The sequence below is a fragment of the Puntigrus tetrazona genome, chromosome 4, assembly GCF_018831695.1.
Source record: "Puntigrus tetrazona isolate hp1 chromosome 4, ASM1883169v1, whole genome shotgun sequence".
Lineage (NCBI taxonomy): Eukaryota > Metazoa > Chordata > Actinopteri > Cypriniformes > Cyprinidae > Puntigrus > Puntigrus tetrazona.
The window spans coordinates 19,280,184-19,293,182 of NC_056702.1; positions in this window are offsets into that span (position 1 = coordinate 19,280,184).

Consider the following 12,999-nt stretch of genomic DNA (forward strand, 5'->3'; position numbering starts at 1 on the left):
GCCCTAAAAACAGCGAGGGCAAACTGCTCCCGGAGCTATCAGGAAAGCAAAGCGCTTATGCTAAAAGATCACGGCCACTTCAAGCAGCAGTGACTCACGGCGCATATGGCAGGGCATTCAAGCGGTCACAACTACCGAACAACTCCACCTGTCTGTGATGGTAGTGCCTCCCTGAATCGCTGAATGACTTCGCGTTTTGAGCCTAAAATAAAACAACGTTGAAGTCCACCCCTCCCATACAATATTGATACTCTGCTTCACCACAGCTGACGTGAGAAAACGCTGCCAGAGTTAACCACGGAGTCTGCTGAACCGGATAACATTCGGGCAGAGTACTGAGAATACCAGGGCAGCTAGCTGATGTCTTCACTGATATCGTGCAGTATCTCTCTGAGCAGCTCTGTCATTTCTAACGTGCCTCAAAGCAACAACAACTGTCCAGTGCCTAAAGAGTCACAACGGTTTCATGCCTCAATGGCCCTATCGTCCCTTCGCACTCACCAATTGTAGTGAAGTCACAGAAAGTTGATTTCTCTCTCATTTCAGGAGCAACATTTGCTGAGAATATAGTCTGCATCTGGCTGGAAAAAACAGTGTTTTATGAGAACAGCAACAAAATTGGTTAAAGAGAGTGGATTTGAACTAGGTATTGCAGTATAATTCAAAATGTTGGAGATGTCTACTTAAGACTTGATGCATACTTGGGTGTGGTTACGCTCAGACACACCTTTCCTTTACCAGCTTAAGACGAAATAAAATATGCCATGTTTTCCACCAAACTTTGGCAACCCAGGAGTTCTAGAGCAGTTGACTGAATGTCTTCTGAATTCTTTCTTTTACTTAGCTGATTCTGATTTTCGATAAAATCAACCCGTAGTGCATTCTGACCTTCAGAATCGCCCGTGTCACGTCCGGCTTTAAGAGTAAAGTAGTTTGCTGAAAAACTACAAGTTTTCTCTCCTTACATATACTGTGTCTTTGCTTTCATGTGAGAATCAGAAAATCCCTTACATGGACAAATGCATCAGATATAACTTTATAGCTGAATAGGCATTACGAACAGAGATGCTTGGACTCATGAATAATAAAACTGCAGCAGTGTTCTATAGTGATTTTAAGAGCAAAAGCGGTATGGATATGGGTAAGCACTTTTCTGCATGAACTCTCTGGCCCCAATTGCAAGTCATTCAGTCATTCACCTCAGCTTAGTCTGGGTGGGTATTGAAATTATTTTAGGATCCCTTCGCTCAAGATGGAGGATTACTTCATGGCGGAGTAGCTTCTGCATCACTTAATATTCCACGACATGCTGTGCTCTACTGAATTTTATCAAAAATAAAATGAATTCTTTAACAGTAACTGGGTGGAGGAAAAGTGTGAAGCCCCAGTAAAAAAGTCAATGGAAATGCACTGCCAGAAACTGAGGACTCAAGAAGATGCATCAACGGATAATCAAGCAAGTTTTCCTGCCATTTTACGATTTGAAAATCCATAGGCATAATCCATAAAATATATTGTTTGGTCAGTAAAAAACCACCAGAAGTCTATGAAAATCCTCACAGTTCCACAGAAATGTTTGTACGTATCAGACCAGACCTTGCAAATAGTTGTGGGAACCACGCGCAGCTAAGGTCATCTTCTGCACGATCTTCTGAGCATAAATGTATTTGGGAATACTTTCCACTGGTTAATCATCATTCTGCATCTTCAGGAGGTCTGTAGTCCGAGAGACCTCTCCGGTGGCTGGCATCAATGATGGCATCATCCAGCTGAGAATCATTTGTAATTGTGGCAGAAGAGAGTTCTTCTGCTGTTGCACGGTGACCGATTGTTGATAATGCTTCATCAATGGCACCAATTACAATTAAAAAAAAAAGGATGTGATATATATCCAATTCCATCCAAGCGTGTATTGGACAAGTAGCATTCCACAGTGCTGACTATTAGCACAGCTTTGAATTATGGCTCTCATGACTTTGACCAAATACCTGATTGTGAAATTGCTTAAATATCAATGTGCCGATTGTTTCGTTAAATTGTACAGTTCTTCGACTTCTTTGAACCACGTTTCCCTCAGATATTCAGGGCTTTCACGTGTTACAGCTTACCATCATAGATATCAGGCAGGCTTGGAAGTTATTTGTTCTGGACTGGCCCATGAAGGCTACATCGCTCTGACCCCAGAGAGTCATTCAGTCATTCACCTCAGCTTGAGTGCAGGTGGAAGGTATTGGAAGATTATTTTTGGTAATCCTTGGCTCAAGATGGAGGTGGCAACGCTTCAGCGGAGTGACTTGTTCCCTTGTACAGCTGTATTCACAATTTTTATCAAAAAAGCCCAAATAAATTCTGTAACAACAGTAACTGGGTGGAGGAAAAGTCTGACCACAGTAATTTCATGATGAAGTCAGCAAAGGCACTGCAGTTACAACACTGTAAGAACTCCAACAAGATACATCACCCAACAACTTTCCTCTTCATACAGGCATCTCTGCCACCAAACACATGACTCTTAACACTTAGACATGTTCAGCTGACATTTCGTCAGCCACAAATTCTCAAATGCTCTTAAAATAGAACATATAAAATATTGAGTTTTCCGCCTTAAACCAAAGAACACCTATATGTTATCAATTATCAATGGGCGCAAATAATATTGCCAGTCACCATGTAACAGTTCATTTCGTACTTCCGTCCAATACGTGCGATTAATTCTGTTAATAACTTAGCGCTATTGCAAAATCAGAGCCAATAAATTGAACTTATATTCATTTTTGTGGTATCCTATGTACGTCATTTAAGTTCATTTTTACAGTGGTCTACTAATAGGGTGAGAAAAATGTCGAAGTGGCTATGAACAAATTGGTATTTTTCTAAATAATAGATCCTATTTACAGAAAATGCAAATAGATGCTGTTAACACTTAAATAGTAAAAATAGTGATCAATTCTGTTGTATATTTGTAAATTATATTTTATATGAAAATAGTGAAAGCGTGCTCAAAGCGGAGCTCCAAACCCAGTCAATCGTGTAGCAATCGTGCAAAATGCGTAATTTAGATTCATCAGCAGTTTCCTTGCAAGTCTTTCTGAATAACAAACCAGACGAGTGAGTGTGGAGTGCTTATATCTGGCTGGATTCACACGTCTCTGCCTCTGAGAAAATAGGAAGCAGGTTTCCCTTGTGTTTTACATTGTATCGTTTGAATATCGGAATAATATTCTCACACATCTAAAGTCTTGGCGCTTTGCAGAAAAGCCCGGTTGATCTATAAGCCCGGGTCATGTAACAGCCACGTCTTAATACAATGATGTTTTAGTGCTGAACTTATTTTAGCGTCATACATTTAGTTTAACTGCATATTAAAAGGAGGTAATTTTACCATTCATCTAGACTGTGTGAAAGTATTTTAGAAGTAACACATTTGTTCTCGCTCCATCCATACAATAACTACGTCCTATCAACCAAGTTTCTATTTCCTGCTGTGTAACAACAACAGTATTAGAAAAAGAATTGCCTATATTAATTCTGCTGATAACACCTTAATGTAGTAATGCATTAAGTAAAATATAGAGTGTTGCAAATATATATGTTTTCTTCCTCTCTCTGATATTAGGTAGATCTTCAAATTAGTATTCACGTAACCTTCAAATCTAAAATTATTAACAGTAAAGCAGCTCTAGCTCAAATAAGAATTATATTTTGAAGTTTCCGATCCGGCAATGATTGTTGTACAGCTGATGAGCTCGACTTGCAAGAATTTGGCCATTTCTTTGCTCGGTCAGAGTCATCTCACATCTTCTTGAGTGCGACCAGAAGATCATCTTGAGCACCTGCGAAGGGTGATGCATCTGAAAAACAGGGACACATGCAAAAATAAATACTGATCCTTATAGCATAGAAGGTTGAATTGAAATAAAGTGACCTCTAATTAAGTACAAATACAAATTATAGACCAAGAAACAATGCTATAATAAACATTGTAAGAATAAAAGTAGAAAATACACCTACTGCTGGTAAAAAACACAAATATTTGAAGTACAGTAAATAAATTAGACACTTTTAAAAGAATTACTGGAATGTATGTCCAGTATCTATTATGAATGAAGTGACAAAATGTAAAAGTATAAATAATGAAGTCAAACTTTCAAATTAGCCTGATAAATTCTCAATTTAATTTAGCGTTAAGCAAAGCCATTTCCGTTAATCATCACGATATAAACTAACAAACCCCTCAGATTTGTCGCGGAAAAATTATTATTTTTGAAAATTATAGACTGCTCTTCGTTAAATCATTATAAAACTGTGATATTATTCGAAATATTAACGTTATACACTATAAGACATTACGTGTCCGAGAAGTTCCGCGCGGATACCCGTTTGAAGCCTGAGCGTTACGTTCGAATACGTGCAGCGTGTTTAAATCACACTATACTTTTATACTAATATATTTAATATATGAATGGAGCCGGCATGAGGAAATTCAAGCGCGCGCCTGTTTAGAGCAGTTCAAACAAAACAAGAAAGCGCTGCTTGGGCGGCGGTCTGCGTGACACCGAGGTATGGCGTCACAAACCCGCGTTGGGTCGAACTTTTGAATCATTTCTTGCGCGAAAGTGTAAAGTATCGACGGAAAGTGGTTGTTCTCACCAGTGTGAGTCGATAAACATTATGCTGGCTTACGAACTCCTTTTGGTTTATAAATATAATCAAACGTTTCAGGTTTAGTGAAGTTGGGAGAAAGGTGGAGATGATCGGTCTTACTTCAGGCGTGATGTCTGACTCTGTCAGCATTAAAGGAGACAGCCAGTAAAAAGCCTGTCAAGGCAACAACAACAAAGAGATTCAGGAGCGTTGGCTCAGATAATGAGATAATGAGGTGTCTTCAAACGATGTGAAACAGCCCAACAGGTGAGCTGGTTATTGTGGGGTGCATTTATTAACATGCTCTTTCCAGAACTCGAGATCTGTAGTCAGAGTCTGTAGAGTTACCGCATCGATTTTCTTTATTTTAGAAAAACCTGCAAGGAAAGAAGATGAAAGAGAGGCCTGTGCTGTGCCGGAGTATGGGAAGGCTGTAAAGCGTCCTTTCCTTTACTTAGTGATCCAGCCGAGTGAAGTGAATGTTACACAGCGGATCAAGATGATTCAGAGCTGGCGCCTCTCCAGATCCTCCAGAATCCTTTTGACAGCCCAGCAACACAGATCCTGAGCCAGGTGTGTCACACAGGCCAGAGTCCAGTAGAATGTCTGTGAAGAGTAAATAGTGTCATGCCAAGTCCCTGGAGCGAGCAAATACACAGCGCGTAAGAAATGGCGATCCGAGTCATCACCTGTGGCAGATCCCTCCTGTGCGATCCCTAGGTGATGGTGAGTCTTCCAGATGCACCCCAGGTTTCTGTTATTTCTACCATCTATTGTTTTTATTACCACGCACTGCTATAAAATTCCTGCATGTAACTTTTGTTGTATTATTGCTCCATTTTAAAAGCCTAAAAAGAAAGCAGAAAGAGAGGCAGTCCGTCATTCATCAGGAGATTCCGTGAGACAGTAGCACCTCCTCCTCTGTCGTGACTCAGAAGTTGTCCAGGGATTCGACACCACAGGTGGATCCAGACAGTAAGTAGAGGACTGTGGTGTCCCACTCTTTTGAGTTGAGCCAAGCCTGTCAGACCAGTTACAGCCAGGCCTGTAAGCTCTCAGTCCCCCACCTGTGCAAGGCCAGTGCAAATCCAGCCTCCCAGCCGCCAGCCCTCCCGCCAATCAGCCCTCCAGCCCTCCAGCCAAGCCAGCCACTCCAGCCAGTCCAGCCACTCCAGCCGTGCCTCAGCCAATCCAGCCAATCCAGCCCTCCGACCACTCAGCCACTCCAGCCAATCCAGCCACTCCAGCCAAGCCAGCCACTCCAGCCAATCCAGCCGCTCCAGCCAATCAGCCAATCGCCTCCAGCCAATCCAGCCTCCAGCGTTGCGCATGGCCCGGATTAACCGGTTAGGGAATCAATCTGCAATCCGGTGAATCGGCCCCATTACCTGCATATTTCTCTGCTTTAAAAGTAAATTCCAGACTGTAAATCTGGTACTGTAACTTCTTCTATCTATTTTTCAGGTGACACCTGTCTTTTTGTTGGGAGATCTTCTAGAGACACGGAAGTTGGCAGGGTGGCAGCAGAGGCAGCCTACCTGTTGGTGACAAAGCGGCGAGTAAAGCAATTTTGTGGCTTGTATGTCATTTCTTCAGATGTAGAGATGTGTCCACTGTAAAGAGATCCCTTTAGTGTGTTTGGAGAAATTAGCAAGTTTTGCCATTCACAGGTTGCCGTAAGTACATCCGCAAGCGTCAGACTGACCATTATCTTTGTCTTGTAAGTTGACAAATCTAAGGATTGGAAGTGACTATTATATATAAATACCTGTAACTAACATAAAGCTGAAATGAAATAGACAGCAGAGATTTAAGGTGCAAATCCCCTAAGCAGAATGATGTTCATCGTCCAAGTAGTGAACCGTTTTTTCCTCTCTTGCTCTCTCTCTCTAGGCTGGTCATTCCAAACCCCGTGCTTACCAGAAGTGGCAATGTTACTCCAGGTTAGGAAAACCTCCATTATGCCCCAAGCGTCTCATCCGATTATGCAGATGGACTGAGAGAGAAAAGGCAGGAAGCCCATTGCTCATCATGGAGTTCCCTAAACCTTGCTGTACCTTAGATAGGCCATCCCAGTGCTCGGAGACCCATCAATGAACGGGAAGCGTGCTGGTTAATCGGTCAGTTAATCCAGCTTTGAAACGCTAAGCAGGCGAAGGGTGCCCCACGGCGACATCCACCACGGGGAACATCCTGACTCCCACTGCACTTTTTTGGGCTCAAGCTAATTGACTTTGGCTGCGCTCAACTGAGGAGAGTCCACCGCGGGGGCAATCTCAGCAGTCAATATCAAAGGTGTGTTTTGTGTTACATTGATCACGGTGTTGCCAGCACGATGCCCGCAATTGTTCGATGCGCAAAAACGTTTCTCTTGCAGGAGCACAGCTGTACACCACCGAGGAGTCGCAGAGGATTCCACGTTCCACGCCCACGGCCCGGCGTATGTCTGGAAACTAACTAGGCATGATTCTCTTCAGATCCTGCATGGATATCTGCCCTTTAAAGCAAGACAAAATACTGCGTAACTACACTCCGTGAAACGGACTTTATCCTCAAGTAAACTGAACAGAACCTCTTTACTCTTAGTGTAGCAAAATAACATGTGCCAAAGACCGATTATTTAATTTGGTACATTTGTGCAGAAGCTAACTCAAACCCTCCCCTGAAAACTTTACTGCAGAAATGCCATTAGCCTGGTTACCAGCTGACCTGATAAGCTGACAGACCGATGCTACAGCATCTAGAAAGAGCACAGGTGGTTTTACCAACCTAGACGAAAGCGGATCCTGTCGTCAACTTGGACAACGAGAAGCACCAACACATTAAGTAGGTCTTAAGTTGTCTTTATCTTTAACTTTATCTGCAGATTCATTTTATTAAAAACACGGGCACGCTGTATAAGAGGGTATGGAGATTCATGCGATCAAAGTATGACAGCCCTGGACTTAAGTCTTAATTAAGCTGGCGTATGTTATAGCACTGGCCAAAAATCGTCTCAATAATTTTGCGCGTCATTTGGACAAGTAAAGATCACGCTCCGTGAGGTGCAGTATATTCCCTGTATGAAATATATTTAAAACATAGTTTTTAGGTAATACGCATTATAAGAACTTCAGTTGGAAAAGCTTTCTCCAATGTGAATTTTTACATTTCAGATTTTCAGATATTTTGTCCTATCCCAGCATTCAACTTTATGACTGGCTTTTGGTGCATGGTCACGCATAGAATGAAAAGAAGAAGATAAATCAAATTCACAAAGATGTTCCTCATAAGCTCAATGAAACCTCTTTCACAATCTCCATCTCCTATTGTGAGCCTATTATTTATGGTTTATATTTTAGAAAAGTCTTCCAAAAGTGATGAGGGTTTGGAGAGTGGTGAAGGTTTGCTGGTTTCACTCAGTATAAAGCTCACTGCAGTTGTTCAAGGCAAATCCACCCCCAGGTGTGGTGATACAATGTAAATAAGTAGGATTACATTAATCCAGAAAAAATCGTGAAAGTGAGAGGACATGGAGGAACAGGTGTTTCTCTTACCCTTCGGACGTGACATAGTAAAAGCGGTATTGTTTCATTATTTATCAATCACATTGTTGTAAGAAGTCAATTTCAAATAATTCATGCATGAACAATCAGATGTCAGCTTTGGCTTCTTCAGTTTTCTGAGTCAGCGTCGAAAGATTAATCTGAATAACTGTTCATCTAAGTCTTTCAAAGTTTTAAAAACCCTAAATGCACATTATTTGGTAATTGGTTTTGAACTTTTATTATCTATGTCTACTTTTAGGATTTGGACAGAAGTCATACCTCAGTCCAGTGGAGGAAGGGATTAAGACGATTCTAGGAACCTGATGATGGAGGTCCTGGGTGGAAATACACATGATATCAAGTAAAAACATATTAAATATGACATAATGTTATATAACCTTCATTTATTAACTTAATCCCATACTGAAACATTTTTTTTTTTCATAAAGGTATACTATAATAATGAAGGTACATCAAAATTATATTATTTTTATGAGGCTGTAATAATGTGATTTAAGCATAGAATGGAACTTGAAAAATCTTTCAACACTTTGTAATGAAATAAATAAACACCCTATGATTTAGGATATTCCAATAATGCAAATACAGAGACACATATTACTTGATATTGTTATATACAATTCCTTTTTTTAAATTGACAACAAATACATTTTGCTTGATCTAAAACAACTTAAGCATCTTTAGTCCACACTTATTTTTCTATATTTTATCTTAGACTAACATATTCTTAATGTTTAGTTATATACAAAACATCAACATTTAAAAATAAAATTATTAAATTTTAAATAATAAAAATATCATTATAAAATAATATTAATATAAAATAACATAAAACTAAATAAATATAACAAAATGATATAAAAATATAAATAATCAGTAATATAAAAAAGAGTCAAGTTGCTTCAGTTATATTTCAAAGAAAACCAGTTTGAAGGGCGCTTTTTTATATCCACATGAAATATAATTCAGCAAGAAACTGCAATACCAGGTTTTTAAACATGAGATGGCGACAAACAAAACCTTTGAACCGTAGCTTTAACAAGAAAGTATGCTGGAAGTATGTTGATGCGGAGACTAATTATTCAGTATTTTCCTATTAGGAGGTTAAGAGGAAACAAAGCATTTGTAAATATCTGCAGCATATATTATAGACCACTTTGGATCAATAAAACACTTAGAATTTAATTTGTACAAATATAAAAGCCCTTTGTAAATGTGCACATGTATCAGTTTTATTTAATATTTAAACATTCTATAAAATAAAGCGCTATAAAATAACACAGAAAGCTGTATCGTGTATCTCAAATATGAAAACAAGTATTATTATGAAATACGTTATTGTAATACTACAACAGGCATCCTCTAGCCTTTTCACTCTGGTGAGAGAATCTTCCACTGCCTGCAAAGAAATGCAATAGTATGTGGCCTTTTTAGCGTGTAAATAAAGATTAGTGACGTTCAGACTCACCAGCTCTTTTAACACCAGTGATCTGAAGAAACTGACAGTAGAACAGCGAACACTCACGATCTCAACAATAATCACAATGACTGCAGGAAGATCACGAGAAAAATGAGCTGGAGTATGGAACGCGGACCATATCAAACCCTTGAAAAATTCAGTGATAGTTTGGTGCAAGCAAAGCCATTCGTACCTCTGAATAACGTATACACGTACTTACACCGCTATCAGCTGCATCTGTGGATCACATTAGATCAGTTCAAGCGTGCTGGAGATGTGAGCAAGCCATGCATAGCAGAAGCCATCTCCAGTGGATCCACTGGTATATTGTACGTTGAGATACTGCAAAAACCATAGTCATGAAGATTATTTTTAAAAAAAGGGCTTGAGATGAGGTAAGTGTCCCAGGGATCACGTGCAACCAGAGCTACTGGTTGGTTGTCTTGGTTTCTTCTGGGCTGCACTGGCTGGAATCGGTTTTGTTGAATCGGCTGCAGCTGCAGGAAGATGAGCGATTATAATCAACACAATCTAGATACAATCTTGAGGAAAAATGAATGATTTATAACCTCTTACACAAAAGCTTTATTGTGTAATCATTTTAGCATTCAAAGCATGTGTCAAACTCACGGCCCGCGGAGCACATCAATACGCCTTGCGTCATATCTAGCCATGAATCATTTATTATCGTTATTCATGGCCCCATCGATATGAGCTGTGTAATACTGCACAGAACTACAGATCATATTACAACGCTGGCTGCCTGCACTTCAACCTAAATCCAATTAAGTCTAGCTATTCACAAGATATTACGAGAATGGCGTTGGCGAAGATACCCCTCACGATGCCGAAAAGTTGATTAAAAGTGAAGTAGCTAATAACCGATGGAATTTGGGTAAACCCGTGTGTCTCATTTGTGAGCTAATTCCAATGCTCAAGATGGCACTTTGAGACAAAGTACAAGGATAACCTGAAAGACCTGGATTCGAGCAAGTAATGTTGAACCAAGTCCTTTCGATATGATGTTTCCCCAAAAACAGACCAGGCACACTCTGGCGCTGAGTTAAGCTGTAATGTTTAGTGACTTTGGGCACAAAAGTTTGAGTTAGCCCGCAACCACTGCGCGTCCCGATGTGAAACTGCACCTGCGCAAGATTCAGATAGAACTGAGATTGAGCTGCAAAGTATAATGCGGCCCACTAGAGAAGAGGCAAATCTGACACTGTTCATTCCCACTCATCTACGCTAATGCCTCAGCTCCGTCTTCATGCGGCTCAAGAAGCATGTACACGTTTGGGCACATATCTGTGTGAGCTCTTCTCAGTGATGAAGGTGAACAAAACAGCACACAGAAGTCATCCTCACTGTTAGGCACCTGCTGCTCCATCCTGAGAATCTCCACAACACAGGACTTTCACACCGACATTTGCCAAAAAAGATGCCAGGTATCGGCTACTGGTCAAGCATATAATCAGATCAGAGTCATAAGAGCAAAGAAAACAGGAGATGGTTGAATTGGTATTGCTGAAAAGCACACATTTTATGTACATTTCCAGAGTTTTGTAGCATATTCATATTTCTAACTTGTATAATTTAGACAGGAGAATTATTTTGAAGGCAAAATCTTTTGGGATATTTAAGTTTATTTTTATATATACAGTGACATAGGAGCAAAGGAATTTGAATGTTATATTTAACAAGATGTTTTTATGAAAATAAAGTAAATAAGTAATTTGAGTTTCGTTTGTTTCAGCATAATAACATTTTAGTTTTAGTGTGTTAAATAAATGTTTATCCTGTTAGTGACTTCAAAAAAGTGTGTTTTGAATTTTTGGCCCCTTGTACAACTGGGTTGTCCCTGGACTAAAGAAGATTGTACTATGAGTCATGACACTCGTCATGCTAAACCAGGAGACACTGATATTTGTGGAGTCAGTGATGAGTGTTTTTGCTAGTCGTGTAGTTTGTCTTGGTTTATTCTTGACTGGGGGCGGTTTGGTTGGATCGACTGCAGCTGCAAGGAGATGGAGCATTTATCATCGACACACTGTTAAACATTCGACTTTTATCATCGCCAGTAAACTCCACGCGAAATATAGTTTGCGTTAGATTATCAGGATAGAGGAGATTATTTTGTACAACATTAAGTTATTTTATGCTAATTTTTAGAGTAAAAAGCTGCAGCATGTATCTCTTTGAATTGATCCTCCAGTGCTTCATTTATTAATCCTCCATGTTATGTTGTAAATCCATTGGGTTTGGTTTTCTTTTACCACCAGATACTTGACAGTATATGTGACCGAGTCTTCAGTTGATTTCTCGACCTTTCACATCTCACTCTCTGTTGAGATCTTCATTCTGGAGTTTTGCATTCCAGAGAGATGTACAGTGTTCTGCTGAGGAGAATGAGATCACAGTATCAGGTCTGTCTGCAGAATTCACACCAAACTGATTCACCCAGATCAGCTGAACTTCCTCACGGACCAAGAGTCACAAGAGTTAAATTAAATACAACTGACAGAGAGAGAGAGTCACAGAAGCACACCTGGACTAAGTCTAGGAGAGGATGAAGTGACCAGAAAGACTAAAATAAAACAGAAATCATTGACACTGAGCATTGTGAGATTAAAGCGTAAAGAAAAGGATTTAATCCTTCACAACTTAAAGAAACACTTTCCACCATGAAAATGCAGTCAAGCGCGTGAATCCATTTTTCCTTGACATTCATCATTTCCTTTTTCCAGTCTGGAGTTGCCAGCAGATGCTTAAGATCCACTTGATCTTCTTTCGCTGACTTTAAGTGATGTTCAGAGGCAGTCAGAGCCCAGACTCAGTCTCTAGATCTCTATGTCTTTCTTCTTTCCTTTCTGAATCAGTTCAACTGCTTCCTGATTGTTTGCTATACATCATGCAGTTGATGTACAGCTCAAAGCATTATTACAGGGCGGGCCAGCATTTTCACCAGAACTACAGAACACGCAGGTATCACGCGCTCCACTGGTACCTAAATGATGATAATAATTATTAAAGAAACGCGAATAAACGTTAGGCAAAAGTTATCTTGAAAGCAGGTTTTAGATGCTAGTTTGAATGTATTGATGTGAAGAAGTTAGAAAGTAGAATCGACAATGACGGATAAATAGTACATTATACTTGATAGACCAGGGTATTTCTAAAGTACTCCAGGGTGCTTGCTAGGAGTATTCTGGGGAGGTTGCTATGTGATAGATGAATGGCTGGATGAATTTCAGACATTTTCTTGATGAATAATCTGTAAATACACAATCTTTTTGTCTCATGTTTTAAAGTTCAGGGTAGTTGCAGAAAGAGTAAATCAGGAGTTAGCAA